The sequence below is a fragment of the Crotalus tigris genome, unplaced genomic scaffold (genome assembly GCF_016545835.1).
Source record: "Crotalus tigris isolate CLP2741 ecotype Arizona unplaced genomic scaffold, ASM1654583v1 scf7180000019365.206954, whole genome shotgun sequence".
Lineage (NCBI taxonomy): Eukaryota > Metazoa > Chordata > Lepidosauria > Squamata > Viperidae > Crotalus > Crotalus tigris.
The window spans coordinates 178,549-200,954 of NW_024097501.1; the positions used below are offsets into that span (position 1 = coordinate 178,549).

The following is a 22,406-nucleotide window of genomic DNA, read 5'->3' on the forward strand; positions in this document are numbered from 1 at the left end:
GGGCTTTTCTTAGTAGTTGCCACCACAAGGATTAGGTAGATGGCCCACATAATCTCTCAGCAACAGACATGGCACAGAAGGGCCGTTGTAATATCTTACTAGGCTGTAATCTTGGCTCTCCATGTTAATTTAGGCAAAAATAAATGAACACTCAATCCCAACTCTAGATAACTGCAACAAAGCAATCAAGTTATCCTTCTGCCAGTAACATATAATAATGAGAATGATAAATGAGCTCAGGTGAAATCCATGTATTATATTGCATTCAGCTATGCATTTTATTGTGGCAAGTCATTCTCTTTAAATAGTATTCCAGTTATAATCTTTTTTGTTATAGTGTACAGAATTTTTTTTAAATGTAACAAACAGGCGCAAACTGATACATTTTTAATTCTTTAGCTTGGGTGTAATTATGTCCCTGAAGTTATAGATATTGCAGTCTTTTTTTAAAGGCACAACAAATAGTCCAATATGACACTGACTTTATGGTTCTTACACTTTCTACATGTTGGATTAGCAGCACCTAATCTGTTGTCCAAATCTTAGGAAGAGAGACCTGCAGACATTCTGGTTCCACCTCTTTTTCAACTGCGGCTTTAGTTGCAGTTTGCAATGAGCATGTGATAGTAGACTTAGTTCAGATCATGCCTATACAACTTCTTTGTGTTCTTGGATCCTGGAGGACTCTTGGTATTTGGAACAGCTCACAGAAATGAAGCAATGCAAGAGATGTTTAGAACATTCGTTGGAGGAAGACAAAGAACGAGTTCAGCTGAGCACCAGAAAAAGCCTGTATTAAAGACTACCTTGTGGCGATAAAGGATAGCAAAACATGCTTATTATAAATATGCCTTATTGCAGATAACTATCCAGAGACCATGCTCTTGGTGACTTGGCCCCCTTCTTGAAGAACTTTGCGGGGCTGTTGGGAGGATTGTGCAAAGTGTTGTATAAAATTAGTTGGATCTGCTCAGAGTTAGACTCTGCCTGTGCTAGTCCTGTGGAGATGAGCTGGGAAGGGTCATCCTGAACTCACAACTCCTACTTAAAGCTATAGATATCTTGGAATACCAGTTCCACCCACAGTCTGTTTGATTTTCTATTCAATGAATAAATAATGTCTAACATGGATATATTTCTATTAATACATCCAGTGTATTCTAGATATAATAGGCATCTAGGCTTACAAAAGCAATAGGGCTTTTTTGTTAACTGATTTTACAGCTTTCAGCAAAAGCTCTAAATTTGTAAGTGTGATCAAAAACAAAAGCAGCTGAAGAACTCACAAGAATCTGCAAAATAAAAAATGAGGCAAATGGATACATGGAATGGGCGGGGTGGATGGGGGTGGACACAGGATTTGGTTTGTGTGTTTTAAACTACTATTATGAATGATGGGTGCCAGGATGGAGGCAATATAAATTAATATCAGTCTGTGAATTTGGCTTCTTGTCTCATTGTAAGTATTTGCCTTTTTCAGATTTGATTCCAAAATGGTGCTTCAAAGCACACAGTGATGCGATCATGGCACTTGTCTGCAATCCTTCAATTTACCTTTGCAGTTCTAGGAAAAGACGTGATTGTCTTAAAGAGTTGCTACCTCATGCTCTGAAACACCTTTTCATACTACTGAAGCATTGCACATCTCTAATGTGTACCCTTGACTTGTGTTTCAGAGATCCAAAGGGAGTAATCCACAATGAATTTCATAACTCTGGAAAATGTTCTTTGAACCGTAATCATTTTTGTTTCTACTTCAGCTGATTTTTAAAGCTTCAGTCATTCTAACCCAATATGGATATATTGCAGATCAGTGGTTCTTATATTTAATATATATGTGCTTATATAAAGTCACTATGAAGTTACACCGGCAATAAGTAAACCCGTTTATAAACATGAGGAATTAACATTACCTGATTCAGGCATCTTGATAGCAATGCAGTCGCTAACATATCACTGAACAGGAGGGCATAAAGAGGTGCAAATTTACAGTACATGTAACAGTTGCATATGCTAATGTATACAGAGTTGCACAGATTTAGAAATAATTACTATAATTACTGCAATTACAAATACAATAATCTCCTAATCGTGGGGGAAACTACCATAAGATGACCTGTACAACTGTTCTGTCTGTCCTCTGGATGTTAACTGTTCAGGGGCAACCTCAGTGTCTCCAATCTGTCCTTAGATTTGTTCTTCTTTAATCAGACTATTTCAAACACGGCGCTGTCTGCAGGTGGCCCTTCAAGTGGAAGACTGTCTTTTGTAAAATACTGTATGTTTCCTCTCTTGTTAGTAACTAAATAAACTAATAAACTAATTTATTAAATACAGTAAGCCATTTCCAGTTTCCCAGCAAGATTTAATGCATGCCTGTGGTGGGATTTTTCCTATCTATTGAAGAGGGAAGGGAGCTGAGTTGGTTTAACATTAATGTACCTGAACAAAATACCAATGGGACAATATATATTTTAAACAGTGACTTACTCCCACTCTTTTCACCCTTTCTAGATTTAGAAGTTTATATTTGCAATCAAATAAAACTAAGTACACAATTATGTAAGTCAAAGCATTAACTCAAAAATCAAATCAGGGCAAAAAAAAAAAAAAATGGACGTGGGTGTGAAGCAGGGACAGGGGAATCACATTCACAAGAAGTCAGAACTCTTGGCCCTTTCGTGTTAATGCAGCAGATGGCATTTTAGTCAGTGGAACGAGTTTGTCCAGCAAGCTCTATCAGTTGGCTGTTCCTCTTCTGTTAAGAAAAATGAGACTGCCATCTTTTGCATCGTGCCATCCTAATTCTGGCAACTGTATTGTACCATCCCTAATTTGCATTAGTTATTCCAGTCAAGTTCCTTGTTGCAGTTCTGATTGAATCTCTTTAAATTATTTCCCCAAAGCTATTTTGATAAATACATGTCAACTCAGGCAAGAAAATCAGAAATCCAGCCATCAGTGAAGGTCTCACTGAGCTGCAGCGTGCCCCTGACACATGACACTATTACAAGTCTCACGCAGAGTCAAGTTAAATAATATTGAGCCAGACCTATTTATAACTCCTGACTTTCACCAGATCCACATGAGACTCTAGCATAGAAAATACTGCTTTGCGTTTGATTTTAATCTCCATTTGCACTGCTCTCCTCCTGTCTCATTTTCCTAAGATTTATAAACCACAAAAACAGAAGAGAGGAAGAAACAGGTAAATATGCCTTTAAAAAAAATAATAATCAAATGACTGTGAAGCTGAACATTAAGTTGGGTGACTGTGTGATATTGTTATATAAGTTGGGAGTAGAAGGCTTTAGCTAGGTCTTAGGAATACTTAGAGATAAGATTTTGCATCATTTTCAAGAATAAGAATGCTGTTGGCTTTCAATGTGCATTTACATCTATCTACGGGGTTCTTAGCACAAAATTATTTCATTGAACATAAATGCATATTAGCATTGCCTATAGTGTCCAGTTGCCTATAATAGGTCATAATCTGTGCCTCTATGAGGCTGAAGAAATATTATTACTAAGGAGAACTTGTTCCCTATAGAAAAAGGTTTCAAACAAAGGAGCAAGTTGGAAGGTTAGGAAATGGGCAATGCTTTCACAAGTTATGCTCTGAGAAAAAAAAAATCAATCATGACCATGAAGTTATGACTATAATTGGAACCATAACCCTGCAATGTAAAGATTACAATGTAAGTGTGACATAGCATTAATTGCTAAATTGCTGAGAGTATAGATTGTATGAAAATTATTTAATACTGCTAAAATGATTAGAGTAACATATAAAATGGGCACCACAAAGAACCACAAAATGGTTCCTGTTCAGTCCGTCGCGAAATGGTAAGACACGAGAAGCAGTTGTAGTTCTCAGGAAACCTTTATTCTTCAGTTCAGCTTACATTGGAATATGGCAGCAATGCCCAAAACTCTCGGCCTCCTTATGTAGGCCTTTCCCGGGTCAATCTGTTACTTTTGGCGCGCCAGCACCCGCGCATGCGCACATGTACTGGCGACAGCCTGTCTGGTCCCGGGCAGCTTGCACCTGCCCGGGACCGTCCGCAATGCCCTGAGCCTGCTTGCACAGGCTCAGGACATAACACCCCTTCCCCCCGGGCTAAAACTATTCCTTATATCATAATAACACATAACTCATTTCTGTAGTGTAGTGCCATGCTCCCAATACCATCGGCCTCTGTGCCTCTATTGTTACTGGCTCTTTTTTGCCAATAGTGTTATGTAATCTTCTAAGTACTTCGGAAATTTCCTCGCTCTCTGTGACCTCCTAAGCTCTGGGTGCTTGCCAAGTACCCTTTGACTGAGGGATGATGCGTGCCTGTCCCCCTCGTTATGCCTTGGTGACTCCCAAGGGCTGTGCTCCAATGCCTGGCCTGCTTGCTTGCCCACCGGGCTCGTCAGGCCAGGGCTTCTTCCAGTGTGTGACCTGGTTGTCCCGCCTACCTGTAGGCTCTCTGGCCCTTCTAAGTGACTGTCACTGTTGGGCATTTCTGTAGAACCTCCTAGGTCCGTCCAAGACCTGTCAGGAGGCTGTCTATCCCCTGAATCCCGTTCTGTGTCCGGGCTTGTGTGGGTTTCAGTACTGTCCCAAAACTCAGTTGTCCCCTGAGTGTAGTCAGAGGTGTTGTAGTTGGGATTTGGTTCCTTGACCACCTCCCTATGTGTTTGCCCCCTTCTAGGGATAGGGTTGAAGTCAGGCCAACTAGGAGGAGTGTGTGCCAGCTCTCTTGCAGGGAATGGATTGTTGGGATGCTCCTGGGTATTCTCTCTGACTGGAGTACTGAGTGATACGGGTGAAAAGTGATCATGCCCCCGGGGTGACTCCCTGGCTGGAGTAGGCGTGAATGCCTGATAACTGGCTAAACTCCTAGAATTCCTGTTTGGAGCACTCGCGGAATTTTGGGATGGGCCGTTTGTGGCTCCCTCATTGGTAATGGGCATCATTCCATGCCCCTCCCTTTGCCCAAAGGGCTCTCCCTCCCCCCCTGGAAAAGACCCAGGAGTCTCAGCAGGAAGGTCCCGTCTAAGGCGAAGTTGGTCAATGTGCCGACGCAGGACACGACTGTTGTCCAGGGATACCTCGTAGGATAGAGGACCTGTGACCCTGGATATAGATGCAGGGACTCATGTATGCCCAGGCCCGTAATTACGAGTCCAAACCGGGGCACCCACAAGAAGTTGCCTAGGTGCCCTGGGGTGTGAGACAGAAGGAGGCAGTCTGTCCGGATGCAACCGGTCAAGCTTGGTAGTCAGTTTGCGTCCCCAACGAAGTTCAGCTGGGCTTCTCCCTGTAGAAGTGGATGGTGTGGTGCGATAGGAAAGGAGGAAGTCAGCCAACCTGTGATGCCAGTCCCCGTAGGTGAGCCTCTTCAAGGCATCCTTGGTGATGCGAACCATGCGTTCAGCCATACCGTTGGTGGACGGGTGGAAAGGTGCAGAAGTGGCATGACGAATCACGTTAGCCTGCAAGAAAGCTTGGAATTCGGAGGAGGTGAATTGAGGGCCATTGTCAGACACAATGACGTCTGGAAGCCCGTGTGCAGCAAAAATCCCCCTCAGTACCTAAATAGTCTTTGCAGTGGTGGTGGAAGAGACAGGTACAACCTCAAGCCATTTTGAATGGCTGTCAACAAGGACCAAGAAGAATTGACCCTGAAAGGGCCCAGCGTAGTCAATGTGCACCCTAGACCATGGAGACTGTGTTTCCTCCCATCTATGCACAGGAGCTTGGGGCATTTCAGGGCGTGAGCGTTGACAAAGGTGGCAAGCATGCACCTTAGCTTCTATGTCTTTGTCTACACCTGGCCACCACAAGTGGCTGCGTGCAAGAGCCTTCATTCGTACAATGCCAGGATGACCCTCGTGGAGGGAATCTAAGACCCTAGTCCTCATTGAGGTGGGAATGACAACTCTGCTTCCCCAAAGCAGACAACCCTGAGAGGTGGACAACTCGTTCCTTTTAGACCAGAAACTCTGAAACTCAGGACTAGGACAGTGCTCAGGCCATCCAGACAAAACCCAAGAAAGGACACGTGAAAGTGTGTGATCTGTGCCTGATTCAGCGGCTACATCCCTGGCATTCAGGGGGGACTCGGGCAAGGCTTGAATGGAGAGAATATTGATGGCTGGTGCGGGGTCAGCCTCTATTACCAGCAGGGGTAATCTACTGAGGCCATCAGCATGGCCCATTTCCTTCCCAGGCTTGTGAAGTAGGGAAAAATCATATGCAGACAAAAAGATAGACCACCTGAGCATCCTGGGGGAGATGATTTGGGGTGTTTGTTTATGTGTGGTAAACAGTCCCAACAAAGGCTTATGGTCAGTGAAGACCGTGAAATGCCTACCATATAAAAAATCATGGAATTTTTTAATTCCAGCAACAACAGCTAAGGCCTCCCTGTCTATTTGAGCATAATTGCGTTCAGCTGAAGACAATGTCCTGGAGTAATATGCAACAGGAACCTGAGTTCCATCAGCCCTGAGGTGGCTCAGTACAGCACCCACCCCATAAGGGGAAGCATCACAAGCAATGCACACAGGAAGGGACTCATTGAAGTGAGCAAGTACACTGTTAGAAGTGAGCAAGGCCTTGACCTCATTGAAACTAGCCTCATGTGTTTGTGACCACTGCCACACTGCCTGTTTATCTAATAGCCTGTGAAGAGGCTCAGCTACACTAGCCTTGTGTGGAAGAAAGGAATTGTAGAAATTCAGAAGGCCCAGAAAAGCCTGTAGTTCGGCCTTAGACTTTGGCCTAGGGGCTTGCATAATGGCTTTTAGTTTGGATTCAGCAGGATGAATCCCAGCAGCATCAATTTTGAACCCCAGAAACTCAGTAGAAGGCACCCCAATTTTACATTTGTCCTTCTTGAGTTTGAGTCCCGTTTTCCTGAACCTTAATAGGACAGCCCTTAGCTTTTCAGCTAGAATGTGTGTGGAGTCTCCTGCAATTAAGACATCATCAAAATAGGGGCAAACCCCTGGTATACCCCGTAGTGTGTTTTCCATTACACTTTGGAAAATCCCAGGAGCGATATTTATTCCAAATTGAAGTCTCTTTACCTTGAAAGCCCCTCTGTGGGTCACAATAGTCTGAGCTATAGCAGCGTCATCATCAACAGGCAGCTGTTGATATGCTTGAGCTAGGTCAAGCTTTGCAAAAACGCGCCCCCCCTTGAGGGAGGCCAGGATATGACTGACCACAGGAACAGGATAGGCACGTTGCTGCAATGCCTTATTTAGAGTGCATTTGTAATCAGCACAGATGCGAATGTCCCCATTTGCCTTAAGAGGCATGACAATGGGGGTCTCCCATGGACTGGAGTCAACTGGTTCTAGAATTCCTTGTTGGATCAGTTTATCCAATTCAGTGTCAATTTTACTCTTTAAAGCAAAAGGGACCCTTCTTGCTTTAATTCTAATGGGAGTGACAGTGGGGTCTAGCTTTAAGGACACAGGGGGTCCTTTGAATGTGCCCAGCTGGGGGCTGAAAACATCTGCAAATTCTTTGCAGACTTCCTGTAGGTCAAGTGTTTGTAGGCTGTTGAGCCCTGTGACGTGTATTCCCAAGGCCTCAAACCAATCGAGTCCTATGAGACTCGTTCGTTCACCCCCTACTACTAATATGTCTAGTGGACCTTCAAAATCCTTATACTGTACGTTAAGGGTGGCCTCCCCCTTAACACACACTGTGGAGTTTTGAAAGTCTGTTAACACAATATCAGAAGGCCTCAGCTTGGTCTGAGTTCCACTACCAGAACAGATCTTCCTAAAAGTGTGCATAGAAATGATCGAAAGTGCAGACCCCGTGTCCAGTTCCATAGTTAATGGAACCCCTTGTAGCTTCACTTTAAGTGACAGCTTTTTCTTAATGGGCTTGTGTGTGCCTGTCCTGTAGATGCTTCTTTGCGAAGCGCAAAACCCCACCCTATTCTGGCTGGAGACGCTGGTACCTTTCAGGCGCAATTCTTCCTGAGGTTGTACCTTCTGACAGCCCAGGCACACAGCTGCAATGTGTCCTTGTTTTCCACACGCCCGGCAGATAGCGGAGCGGAACTTGCAGTCGGCTCTCTTGTGGCGACCTCCACAACTGATGCACTTGGGGAGAGCTGAAGAGCTTCCTCTTGGTTTTCCTTCCTTTGTGGGGTGGAGACGGTCCACTTCCTCATCCGGATCCTCCTCGGAGTTTCTTTGGACTTCTTCCTGGTGCACGGAAGCAGCATCTGGACTGTTTCTGATCGGCTGCATGTTCTTGATGGTGCCGCCCGCTGCTTCTTCTGCGGTGACCTCTCTCAAGGCATCTTGGAAAGACAAGTCCTCCTTGGCGAAAAGTCTTTGTTGCAACTCTCGATGCCTTAGCCCGCACACAAACTGGTCCCTCAGTCGTTCTTCGAGGTCCTTGAACTCGCAATGTTTGGCGGCTTTCCTCAGTGCGGCGATGTACTCCTTGGCCGATTCTCCGGGTCGTTGATCTCTCTGCTCGAAGGTGTGGCGCCACGCGATGACGGACATCTTAGGTTGGAAGTGCTCCTTCAGTAACTTCTTTAGATCTGCATAGCTGACAGACTCTAAAGGAACAGGTGCTGCGAGGTTCTCAGCGATTTCGAATGCGTCTTGACCGCAAACGCACAGTAGGGTGGCAGCCTTCAAGCTCTCTTCCCTCACCTGCTTCACTTTGAGGTAGTTTTCCACCCTGGCTGCGTAGGACTCCCGCCGCTCTGGATGTGAGACGTCGAATTCCGAAAGCCTTCCAATCTTCGCCATTTCGTATCAGGAAGGGTCTATCAGCCAGCTTACCCCCGAATGCACGCTGGATTGGCGGGTAGCTGCTGAGTCAACGCTGTTCCTGCCGCTCTGGACTCACTCGGGTAAGCTTACACCTTCTCTTTTCCGATGTAAGGCAATCCCACCTTCGTCACCAGTGTTGAGTCCGTCGCGAAATGGTAAGACACGAGAAGCAGTTGTAGTTCTCAGGAAACCTTTATTCTTCAGTTCAGCTTACATTGGAATATGGCGGCAATGCCCAAAACTCTCGGCCTCCTTATATAGGCCTTTCCCGGGTCAATCTGTTACTTTTGGCGCGCCAGTACCCGCGCATGCGCACATGTACTGGCGACAGCCTGTCTGGTCCCGGGCAGCTTGCATCTGCCCGGGACCGTCCGCAATGCCCCGAGCCTGCTTGCACAGGCTCAGGACATAACAGTTCCCACCCAAGGCTAGTTTCAGCTGGTATTGATTGGGGTGGGGACATTATTCCCCATCCCCTGTTGTGTCAGGTGATGTAGGATTATATTCTTTTTCCCCTCCTTTTCAGCATTGTTATGAATTGGGTAAAATCATCAGCCAATTTGGGTTAGGGTTAGGGTATCATTGGTACCTTAATAATGCTCTTTATGAGTTCAACCCTGGATCATTTCAAGGTTTTATGCCAGTGCCTAGAGGTTGTGTGGGTTTGGATAGAGAAAAACTGTTTTCAATTCAGTCCTCCCAAGAATACAGAATAACAGAGTTGGAAGGGACGTTGGAGGTCTTCTGGTCCAATCTTCTGCTCAAGCAGGAGATCCTACTATACCATTCTGGGCAAATAGCTGTCCAATCTCTTCTTTAAAGCCTCCAGTGATGGAGCACCCACAACTTCTGGAGACAAGCCATTCCACTGATGAATTATTCTCACTGATAGGAAACTTCTCCTTAATTCTAGGTTGGATCTCTCTTTGATAAGCTTCTACCAAGTGGTTGTGAGTGTTTGGGCCATCCAGAACTGGGGATGTTTTGTCTAACCTTGGATGGTTAGCACTTCCCCATTTAAGAGTGGTGTACAATTTAGAGGTCTTCCTGCACTCATGGCTCTTGCTTGATGAGTAAATGGCAACTGTGATCAGGAAGCTTTTGTCCAGCATTATCTGGTATATCAGTTGTGCCCCTTCCTCAATTGGGAGGGCTTTCAGAAAGTCATTCATGCTCTAACCATTTCACAGCTCAACCTTGCAATGCTCTATACATGGAGCTGCCCTTGAAGATCATCTAGAAACTTCAACTGGTCCAGAATGTAGCCATGTGGACAGTGATGAGCATGCTTTGATATGCCCATGTAACACCTTACTTTGTGAGTTTTATGGATTGTCAGTTTGCTTCCAGGGATGATTCTAAATGTTGGTTACCTATAAAGCCCTACATGGCAAAGGGTCTGATTACAGGTAGTACTAGATTTACAACCACAATTGAGCCCAAGATTTCCCCCCAAATCTGGGTAGCCCCCACCCTGCTGGTATTTGAAGGGCCTTGCCCAAAACTGAAATCCTTTTTAGATGATGTGGGTTTCTTTTTGCTCATATCTGGCTTTTTTTCTTTTATTCCTTGTTCTTATTTATTATTATATTATTTTATTCATTTTAATTTTATTCTACTTGTGAACCGCTCAGTTATGGAGGTCCTGTAGTATACAAAACTCCATCTTTGAGAGAGATGGGCAGTTCATAAATGTGAAAAATAAGAATGAACAAATGAATGAATAAATACTGTAACAGTACACATTGTCAGCAATCAGCAATAAAAGAATAACATTTAATACAACAGTGAGTTGAAGGAAGTGTGCTTCAGAAGTCACTGATTAATTTTTCCAGTATTTCATAGTAGTACTGGAAAAATTAGTCAGTGACTTCTGAAACACACCTTCACTGTTGCCAAAACATACACAGGTAATTCGCACCTTACTACCACAACTGAGCCCAAGACAGTTAGAGAAGCAAGACAGTTATTAAGTGAGTTTTGCCCCATTTTATGACCTTTCATGCCACAGTTCTTAAAAGAAAGTGTAGGAGATAACAAGGCTGAGCCTGAGGGAGGGGTCAAACGCACCATCAATCTCAAGTCTCTTTGCGCCCAGAAGAGACCTAACTCTAGCCCACTTGAATTCTGTTGACTCTTATCTATCGTCAATTTGCTTTGACTGTTAATAGTTCAGATTCTTATAGAGAGTGTTAGCATGCAATAAACCTGTAGTTATTTGAAGTGCCTTGCTTCCTGATTTCCAGAATCACTGTAATTGTTAAATCAATCATTTGGTCATTAAGTGAATCTGGCTTCCCCATTGACTTTGGTTGTCAGAAGCCAGCTGGGAAGATTACATGTGGTAATCAGATCACCTTAGAAAAGTGCAACTGTCTTAAATACATGCCAATTGCCAAAGATCTGGATTTTGATCTGGTGACCATAGGGAAGCTACAACGATTGTAAGTACAAAAAATAGTCATAAGTTGTTTTTTTCAGTGCCATTATAGCTTCAAATGGTCACTAAATGAATGTTGAAAATTGAGGCCTACTTATATAGCATAACTGCTAACTCAATCTATATTTTAAATGTTATTTAACACATAGTGTTCTTGAGTTCCTTTTCTAATGAAAACTCTGGAAATGCTATACAACTTTTATATCATGATAAATTGACATTTATACCAAACGCATGCTACAACTTTCTCCTATAAGGAGTGGAACTGAAAATCAAACATCAAACTAGTTTATTTACTGAAGATAGTGTATTTTCTGATATTTCCCATGAAGGCTTATCAGAAAATGCCAACACTCATCACTTTTTTTCCCCATTTATGGTATAACATATATCAATTCCCCAAAGAAGGGTAATCATTGCATTATCAGTTATGTGAAATTGGATATGTGATTCAAGAGCAGTTGTATATTTTTTGAAACTTTCCCTTATTTTAAGAAAAATTACTTCTGAGAACCAGCAACATTTTCAAAAAAATCTATTTCAAAATATTGGTAACATTATCTTTAATATGCCAAATACTTGCTAACATAATATGAATCAAGCTAAAGAAGGGCAGTGTAAAGCTTTTATGATTGCCAAACCATTCAGGCAGACCTACACACTTTGTAAACCCAGATTCTTCGAGGTAAAGGTCCCTCATGGCCAGCTCAACTGGTGATCACATTCATGCACTTTCTGGGCATGCTTTGTCATTGTCTTTTCCAGTTACTGATTTGCTGCATCCTGAGGCCCCATTTTGGACTTCTTGCCATTACAGATTTGAGCTGTAGCAACTACATAGTGAAATTCTCTGCTTTTGGATGTCTGATTGCCCCTTTCTCTTGGCACGTGGTTTTACTGAGCTTTTCACTTGGCTTGTTTGTTTTCACTTCCAAATATTCTGACAGAGGATTAGACCACCAGAACTGTGACCCAACAACTTTATAAGTTCATGAAAAAAAAAAAGATTCAACTGAATGGATTAACCATTATTTTTTTATTGGGACAGCAACACCAGAAAAAGAGCAGTAAAAATCTATACCTGTCCTTTGGACTTTGATCCCTGTCAATAAATTTACCTCAGTGTGTCAGATCTTTGATTTGAGTGAAAACCAAATCATCAAGTCTTCAATAGTTACAAAAAGACTTAACATTTCACAATTAACCAGCTGTGCTATGATTAAATTAAAAGAGTAAAACCTTAAGGAGTTCCCTTATATTTGAATCATGCTTAATCATGTTTTAATGCTATGACATTGGAAATCTGTTGTGTTTGAGGTTGGCTCCCAAGTAAATATAGAAATTGCAATGTATGGCTGTGAAAGTTGGACCATAAGAAAGGCTGAGCGCCAAAGAATTGAGGCCTTCAAACTATGGTGCTGGAGAAGACTCTTGCGAGTCCCTTGGACTGAAAGGCGTTCAAACCGGTCAGTCCTAGAAGAGATCAACCCCGACTGCTCTTTAGAAGGCCAGATCCTGAAGTTGAAACTCAAATACTTTGGCACCTAATGAGAAGGAAGGACTCACTGGAGAAGGGCCTAATGCTGGGAAAGATTGAGGGCAATAGAAGAATGGGACGACAGAGAATGAGATGGCTGGATGGAGTCACTGAAGCAGTAGGTGTGAACTTAAATGGACTCCAGAAAATGGTAGAGGACAGGAAGACCTGGAGGAACGTTGTCCATGGGGTCATGATGGGTTGGACACGACTTCGCAATTAACAACAACAACAAAATATAGAAAGTAATATGCTAAAATATACCAAAATGTCAAGATAATATATTCAATCGGCAAAAAGTACAAGTAATCCTCGACCTATTGAGGATTGAGCCCACCATTTTTGAGCTCACCATTTTTGTTGCTAAGCAAGACAATAGTTAAGTTAGTTTTGCCCCACTTTATGACCTTTCTTGGGACAGTTGTTAAGTGGATCACTGCAGTTGTTAAGTTAGTAACATGGTTGTTAAGTGTATCTGGCTCCCCCCATTGACTTTGCTTGTCAGAAAGCCACAAAAGGTGATCACATGACCCCCTGGGACACTTCAATCATCATAAATACATTTCAGTTGCTAAGCGTCCAAATTCTGATCACATGACCACAGGGATGCTGCAACGATGTGTGAAAAACGGTCCAAAATCACTTTTTTCAATGCTATTGTATCTTCGAAGGGTCACTAAATGAATAATTGTAAGTCAAGAACTACCCATACTTTGAATAAGTTAGGCTGCAGGACAATTTGGATGATCATTCCCTGCATACAATCTCTGCATTTTATTTAAAAATAGAATAGAAATATATTGATTCTTTATTGAGCACATCTTTGTGGAATTTGAAGAATGATTTTTTTTTTAAATTCCTGCCTTTTGTATGTGGACTAAAGGCAGAAGTGAGTCCACTAAATTGAATGAAGCTTAGTTCAAAAAAGGAGTAAACAGTTATCAATCAAGATGGTTAGTCAACTTTGCTGGCTAGAACTTAGGAACAGAAAGTTGCAGGAAACTTGAGCTAAACCTTAAGTAGGAATACATATTCTTATTATATATTTGAGATTCCAAATGCATGTTTTTCATTGTAATATTGTAAGGCAGGGTACTTGTTCATTTGACACCATTCATGTTTGTTCACTTTACTGATATACTCGAAAGGATTTGCAAATCACTAAACCCTGACCATTTTACTGTTCATGCTTGTAGGATAATATTTCTATTCAGATTTTTTTCTACATGTTATAAAATCCTAACATTGCACAACACAAAGCTTTGTAACTGGCCTGTGCAGCAACCCAAATTCCAAGGGAAAAGGTGATCCAGAGCGCACATGGACAGGTGTGCATCATTCATCATTTGTCTATACTGGGAGGCTCAACTACTCAGAAAATGATTTAACTGACAAAACTGATAAACATAATTTACCAGAAAGCAAATAACCACTCAGAAACCTTTCTATTTGTGGGGCCTAAATATATTGCTGCATAGGATGCTGATAGCTAGTACTTTCCTATGCAACAGAGAAAGTTTGGTATTATTTTTTTAATCAAAAGTGTATTTTTGTATTTCTGAGATGGTCAGCCACGAAAAGGTTATGAGCAGTGCTTTTTTTGTAAAAAAAAAAAAAAAGTGCCAGAATTCACACATGTCATACAACCTGCCTTGCCTACCCTGGTTAAGGGTATTTACACAAAATTGCTTCCTTATATCTATCTATCTACCTATAGTCCACACTGTAGCTACATTACAGCCAGTGTTAAAGCAGAATAAGGTACTTTTCAAATGGTATGTCCCTGGCCCAGGTCTTTCTTTTCAAGAAAGAGAGGGTATCAAGATATGGTTTAAATTAGAATGCCTCATTGGCAAGACAGAAAGATTTATGCTTTCCAGTGTAATTTGTTCATTGAAGAATTACTAGGTTTAATGTAGAGAGAGGGGGAGAGCTGATAAGTTAAAATACTGTTACTTTTACTATGATAAGATAACCAAAGTGTCATTATAATTAAGAACAATGATCCCTAGGATTTATAGTTTCCAGACATACATGAGAAAAACTCTATTATTTCTCTCCCCAACACTTCTTTACAATATTTATCATAGTAACCTAACTAACTACAAAGAACCAAAGGTGAGCTTGTAGTAAGGGATAATGATATTTAGAAGGGAGGGAGGGAGTCTGTGTGGCAAATATATAATAGCCGCATCCCATTATGTTTGGTTTCTCTTCCAGTTGATGGTTTCATCCTGACTGCACTCACCCTAGAGATTTTTTAAAAAATGACTAGAGAGCTCAACAGGGTATCTCTGACCGGACAATGGAAACCTTTAATTGAAGGTCACAGTTCCCTGATGGGCAGCAAATAAATTTAATAAAAAGGGTGCTTGATGTAGTATGCATGTCTTCTGCATGTAAACCATGCCATCTACCATGCAGTAACCATAATGATGCTTCCCTTAAACCCAGAAGAAATACAAATTCAGAATAGCAATACGGTAAATATTTTAGGGTTTGGCCACTGCAAAACTTCATAATCATTCTAAATAATGTTTAAATACCTTCCTGATTTTAAATAAAATATAGCATAATAAATATTTTTTTCAGTACTGTTCCAGTTTCTCATCTCCATAATTCTACGCCATTCAAGTAATTCTTGATTAACAAGCACTTACTCAGCAACTGTTTGAAGTTACAAGGGCTCTGAATGAGCAGTGATTACAACTAGTTCTTGAAGTTCCAGCTATTCCAGCAGCTTGTGGTCAAATTTTATATCCTGCCTTTATTATTTTTTTATTTTAATCTGGAAACTTGGCAGTCAGCTCAGGCTTATGATATTTGCAACATCCTTTGGTCACATGACCGTGATTTATGATCTACCCTGTCAGCTTCCCACAAATAAAGTCAATGGGGAAGCCAACAGGGAATTTCTCAAGTTCCTCAGATAAGTCTCCCCCACCCATGCACCTTTCCCCATCTCCTTTGCCTTGCACCTTGCCAGCTACCCACACACTCTTGCACATCCTCTCACAATTTACTCCATGCCTCCCCAGCTAGTTGTGTACCTCATGCTCATACCACACCTTTCCAGCTACACAAGCACTCTTGTGCACCCATCCTAAGCCCTGCTACACTTGCAAGGCACCTCCCTAGCCACTTGTGCACTTCCCTAGCCACATGGCAGCAGTCACCCCAAGCTCCAAGCTTATTTGTGCTCATCTTCATGACCACCCATGTGTCACCTCGCTCCTTCTCTCATCCCGTATCAGCCACTTCTGTGACTGCCAGCCTGCTTGCAAACTGCCTGAGATTTGCAACATGCCATCCCCACTGACTTTGAATATTGGAAGCTAGGAGGAAGTTGCAAGAAGGTGCTTGATTAACAACCCATAGCCCTTGTTTAATGACAACAAGGGGGGCTACAAATGCTTCCAGTTCCCCATTGTTGTTGCAACTCAACTTATGTAGGATAGTATTATGTAGGATTAGAAATGCAGAGTGATTTTTCCCCTCTTTTCTAGAGTGAAGCAAAAATAAGAGAATAGCATCTTTTATAATTATATATTAGTGTGTTCCATAACAATAGCGCTTTTCCAGAGGCATACAACAAGACTGATACGATCTGACAAAGGAAAAATATTGCTGTTTGATGGATGAACTTTTTATGCTTAAGGGGAAAGTATTGGTTTTACTCCAATTTCCTCTTCCTGTTTTCATTTAATCACAGACAGTTCTATGCTCTGTTATTTCTCTTTCACCGCAATGACAATAAATGCAGAGTGGGATGATCTAAAGCCAACACACATGTGATTGCACAGGATTCCTTACAGACCCATATACATCCAGCTGTTAGGAGATGTGTGGGTGGTTCATAATGACATCATAGTATCCCTGGTAATTCTATAAATCGTTCATTAACTACAGCTATCAATGTGCGGGACCAAAACCTCCTGAGACCTGACAAAAAGTTCAAAATTAAATTATGCTGATGTACTTTAAAAACAGGGATGATGCCCTAAGAAAATAAACTGATGATGGAACCATCTTTTTCCTCCCAATAGCCAAGAGGAAGAAGCAAGCAAGATGTGCACATGGCAGGAATTAGTGCTGGGAATGAGTAGGAACGAAAGACAGAATCTATCTGTCATCTTGCAAAAATAAAAAAATACTGTGATATTGTGGTTTCTTCTAGAAAACTGATGTTGATGTGTGGGAATGTAAACAGCCTGTGTAAATGTGTAAATAAGACTTATATAACAAATCTGCAAAGATCTCTTATATAGGGGGAAGTACTAGAATCTGTGAATTTCTCACATGGAAATGAGCTGCTTGAATATCTTATATAGGTAGTTCTCGACTTAGAACAGATCATTTAGTGACTGTTCAAAGTTACAATGGCACTGAAAAAAAAGTGACATGGCCATTTTTCACACTTATGACCGTTGCAGCATCCCCTTGGTCACGTGATTAAATACATCTCAGTACATCACAGAATCAAAAACAAATTTCTTGGTTAGTGTTCTCGAACCCCAGATGTACTTTTGTCATCATAGTCACTAACTTACAACAGTTTGCTTAGTGAATGTTCAAAGTTACAACAGCACTGAAAAGAGTATTTCACATTTATGACTGTTGCAGCGTCCCCATGGTGCTGTGACTTACATTTGGATGCTTGATAACCGGTTCATGTTTCGGATGGTTGCAGTGTCCCAGGGTCACGTGATCACACCTTTTGAAACTTTTCTTTACTCAGGAATTAGAGTGTTGAGTAAATGAGGGTAAGTCTGTTAAATAGGCCCACACAGGATCAAATTTTAATAATAATAATAAAGTTGGAAGGGACCTTGGAGGTCATCTAGTCTAACCCCCTGCTCAGGCAGGAACCCCTATACCATTTCAGACGAATGGCTGTCCAGTCTCTTCTTAAAAACTTCCAGTGTTGGAGCATTCACCACTTCTGGAGGCAGTTGTTCCACTGGTTAATTGTCCTAACTGTCAGGAAGTTTCTCCTTAGTTCTAGGTTGCTTCTCTCTTTGGTTAGTTTCCACCCATTGCTTCTTGTCCTGCCTTCAGGTGCTTTGGAAAATAGCTTGACTCCTTCTTCTTTGTGGCAGCCCTTGAGATATTGGAACACTGCTATCATGTCCCCCCTCGTCCTTCTCTTCGTTAAACTAGACATACCCAATTCCAGCAACCATTCCTTATATGCTTTAGCCTCCAGTCCCCTAATTATCTTTGTTGCTCTTCTCTGTACTCTTTCTAGAGTCTCAACCTCTTTTTTACATTGTGGTGACCAAAACTGGATGCAGTATTCCAAGTGTGGCCTTACCAAGGCATTGTAAAGTGGTATTAATACTTCACGTGATCTTGATTCTATCCCTCTGTTAATGCAGCCCAGCACTGTGTTGGCCTTTTTGGCAGCTGCTGCACACTGCTGGCTCCACATGGTTTCAGTATTGAGTATTGAGTATTTCCTAACATTTAGGTACAACAGATACACTGGATGCTCTTAGAGCACAATTGCTAGAATTTTGTTAAAGAATGTGAGAACATGCTGTGTTAGCTACACTAATAATTACTAAATTTTAGCCAAAGTTACTGAAGGGAAACAAAATTAACATTGTCAGGATTAAAAAAGGCAACCAACAGATGCAATGAAAAGAAGCTTGTAGTCTGTATTTTTTTCCTATGTATTCAGAGTTTAATGCTATTTCTATTATTTACAGAAACCTACTACAGATTTAATAAGATATTTAAAATTTAGCAATTAGAGAAATTATAGAATTGGAGCAGAGCTGCAGGTTAAATACAACTGACACAGCTTCATAATCTATTAATTTTATTAAATATTTCATTAGACGAAGAGAAGGATTTTTATTATGCATTCTGGCACTGTACTATATTCACATGTGAATAAATTATTAATTTATCAAAAAAATCCAAAACAAACTTAGAAGGAATGTATACAGCTAGTCTGCACACAGCCAAGTGTCCTTTTCTGTCCTTTGTTTATTACAATTGTGAAGAAATAAGACATCTGGATTAATGCTAGCACAATATGGATTATTATAAAGAGAAGCCTAAGAAAGTGTATTTTAAAATAAAGCTTCTGCTCACAGACATACATTGCTAATACACAAAGCACATACAGAAGCAAAGCATACAATATGCCATTAAGACTTGGAAAGGATTTGAAGGTACGGCATCAGATGTAAATACTAGGTCAGCCTTTCTGAACCATACAGCCTCTTGAAGAAAATAGCAATAGCACTTAGACTTATATACCGATTCACAGTGTTTTACAATTTACAGAGTCCACATATTGTCCCCAACAATCTGGGTCCTCATTTTACTGACCTCGGAAAGATGGAAGGCTGAGTCAACCTTGAGCCGGTGAGAATCGAACTGCTGGCAGTTGGCAGAATTAGCCTGCAATACTGCATTTTAAAACTACTGAAGTTTATACTGACTCTCAGCCAGTAATATAGTCACTCCACAAGGAAGAACAGCCAATAAAACTGAAACTGCAGTGGGAAAGGTATGAAACCTTAGTAGAAAAGGATATGGATAGAAGCAATTAGAGACAGACCTCTCAAAAATATGGGCAAGACCAAAGAAGCAAGAATTCCCCAGATTTCAGTTAAGGCATTCTTAATGCTAAATTCAGAATTTTGGGAATGGCAATAGGAATTTCCCACCCTTTTTTATAGTAAGTTAATGAAGGCAGAACTTCTTTACTATAATAGGCTTTCCCCAGATTTCTCCCTACCTAGGCTGAATTGCCATTTATGAGATTAGTGACTTACCCACTGCTACATTTGCCATTCTTTTCTCAATCTTCCACAACTTCTCCCATTAAGAAACAAACCTTTCGCAACCAAAGTCTTCTCCAAAGGGGGGGGGGGGGAAACCACATCCTACCACATAATGATTCTATCACATATTTGTTTCCATGTCCATAGGAGGTGCCAACATGCAATAAAATGTTGCAAAGGATGTTTTTATTGCATATATGCATATAGTGGGAGTTGGTGTTCTTTTCAAGACCTTTTGTTTGACATTGTACTGAAAGGAAGGATTAGAACACCTCTGAATTTGGCAATAGTTTCTATCTTTCCTTGCAACAGCTATGTTGTAGCCTCACAAGAGGAAGGCTTTTGCAAACCACCAAAGACCTGTAAACGAACATCTGGTTAATCTGTTTGAAACTTTTAAACTTCTTTTTTTATGAATGGAAGAGGAAAGGCTACTCATTATTTAAGTGATTGGGAAGTTTAAAGTGAATGAGGATTGTTTTATTCTGCTATTGGGTATCCTGGACTGAGCAAAGGTGGATATTTATTATAAGCTTTTGCTTGTAAGATTCAGATTTAAAAGCTCATGTGTTCTTCTGTTCCTTGTGTCAGTGGTCTGCAAGGGTGAGAAACACATACTTTGAACTTAAGGTAGATTGGAAATTATTTTGTGACTCATCAACCACACCATTCTTACAAAAAAATGGATTAGCCCAAACTTATTGTGCTATTAATAGAAGAAGCTTAGAAATAAACAATGAAATGAAATTAAGACATTCATTAGAAGTCAGTGGCTTGTGGACTTCTGGTTTTGCGTTGCAACGAGATGGAATGCAGGAAGGCAGAGCTCTGCCTTCCGTGCCCAATTTCACCCTGCTGGGGCTCCTGAAAAGGGCCTAAATTTGCCCCAAAGAGGCGATGAAGAAGTGGTGCCTTGACGATCATGGAGAGATGGAGGTCTCTCTGTTCGATCCAAGGAAAGCCCTCTAAACCAGCAAGGGAAAGACTGGCCACACCTCTGTGGTTGGCCATTAGCTGCTGACTACTGAAGAACAAAAGCATTAATTAGCACACTATAAACAGCATGTTTGGACTGGGTGCTAATATTGATCCTTTCTTTACTATTTTACAACTGAATTTCCTGGGAAAGGCTCCCAAGAAGCTTAAAAACTCCAGAAGTGACCGGAAGCGGCATTTTAATTTTTTTATGGGGGACAGAAATACACAATACTCAAATGAAAGTAATACAAAATTGTTTTGATAAATCTGAGAACTGAGATAAATTATTAAGATTTTCTCTTTAGAAAAAATTTATTGAGGTGAAATATAAGAAATATAAGAAATCAACCCTTTGTTTTAAGAGTGGAAAAGAGACTTTGAATGACATCTAGTGGTGAATTTGAGTACAGCACTATAACTAGCTCCTTGGCTGCTTGGTGAATTTCAGCTTAAGGGAGAACAGCTGGCAATAAAGGAAAATATTTTGGCATATCTATCATCCTGACCTTCTTGGACTATAAATACCTACTGAGTTTGGACTTTTAATCTCAAGAGGTAGTGGGAGAGAAAGAAAAAAAATGACTTTTGAGTACGTCTGGCTGCAGGGAGGTTGAACATTTTGAACACTTGGAACATTGTGGATTACAACCTTGCCTGACTGATAATTTTCAGGATACTTGAGACAAAGGATTACTATAAAATATTGCTATTAGGACTGGATTATAAAGGCTATATATAAAGACCAGAAAATGAGAGGAAATTTTGTTCCACTTTTACTGAGACTGGTGATATAGAAGATTTCTAGGAATGATGCCTCAAGGAAAAACAAATACCTTTCAGAAGGAAATACTCTCTATGCTACAGCAAATTCAGCAAAAATTGTTGCACACAAAGAGGACATAAAAAAGAAACCATAATGAAACTAAAAATAACCTAGATGATATAAAGGACCAAATCTCCAAATTGAGGCTACAACTGGAAAGCTCCCAGAAAATGACTACAAAGTATGAACAAATAAACCAGAAATCAGAGGGTGAAGCAGAAGAAATAGATCTAGAGATGGAGGAGATAGGAGAAGGGAAATATGGACTGCCATACACAAATAAAATACTCCAAGACCTACCTATAACAATGAAAATACAAAAGACCAGTTACTCCTTTCTCCAAAATACACCTGATGACAAGGAAGAAGATTCTAGAAAATGGAACATAGAGTGGGCAGGGGAAATGTCTAGAGAATGTGAATGGGCAGAGTTCCCCCCCCCCAAAAAAATACTCTACCTAAATTGTCTTTCTCATGCCAAGCAGCTTGCACAAAAAAGAAAGAAAATTCTTCGGCGATTTAATTGCCCTGGCCTGGAAAGCTGCTTGACAAAGAAAGAAAGCAAGAGTTAGATTTAAAAAACAGAGGATTTAATCTATCAGAGGGAGCACTATCTGTTTAATATACTTGTTTGGATATGATTAAAAGAATAGATGACCCTTAGATATAACTATATTTTTATAATGGAAGATATGATTTAGAATTAAAATAGCATTTCATTTCTTTTTTGATATGGGAAATTTGAAAGTAAGAGGATTGATATGAGTAATTTTTTTATCTATATAAATGTAATTAATATTGAGAAAATCATAACTGACAAAGATACTTTAAATATTGGCAGGAAATCAAACTTTAATTAGAGCAAGAAAAACAGGATATTGACTTATGAATTGATATTATTGTTATTTCTATAATATTAGTAAAATATGATGAAGATGTCTATATTTAATTTTGTATACATCAATAGTATTAAGAATTGTAATTGTTTAATGGGGAAATGGGAAAAATATGGGGAAAAAA

General features: G+C 40.7%; 1 protein-coding gene across 2 annotated transcripts in view; it reads left to right on the forward strand.

The window, feature by feature from the left end:
- Positions 1 to 22,406, forward strand: part of LOC120316508 (kelch repeat and BTB domain-containing protein 12-like) — a 54,998-nt gene that overhangs the window by 26,640 nt on the left and 5,952 nt on the right. The window contains exon 1 of one of the 2 annotated variants that reach the window (XM_039362204.1): positions 3,071 to 3,208. The exons of the other annotated variant lie outside the window; for it this stretch is intronic. The gene's annotated coding sequence lies outside the window, so the exon portion shown is untranslated. Of the gene's footprint in view, positions 1 to 3,070; positions 3,209 to 22,406 lie in introns of those variants that run through there. 2 annotated transcript variants of the gene reach the window in all.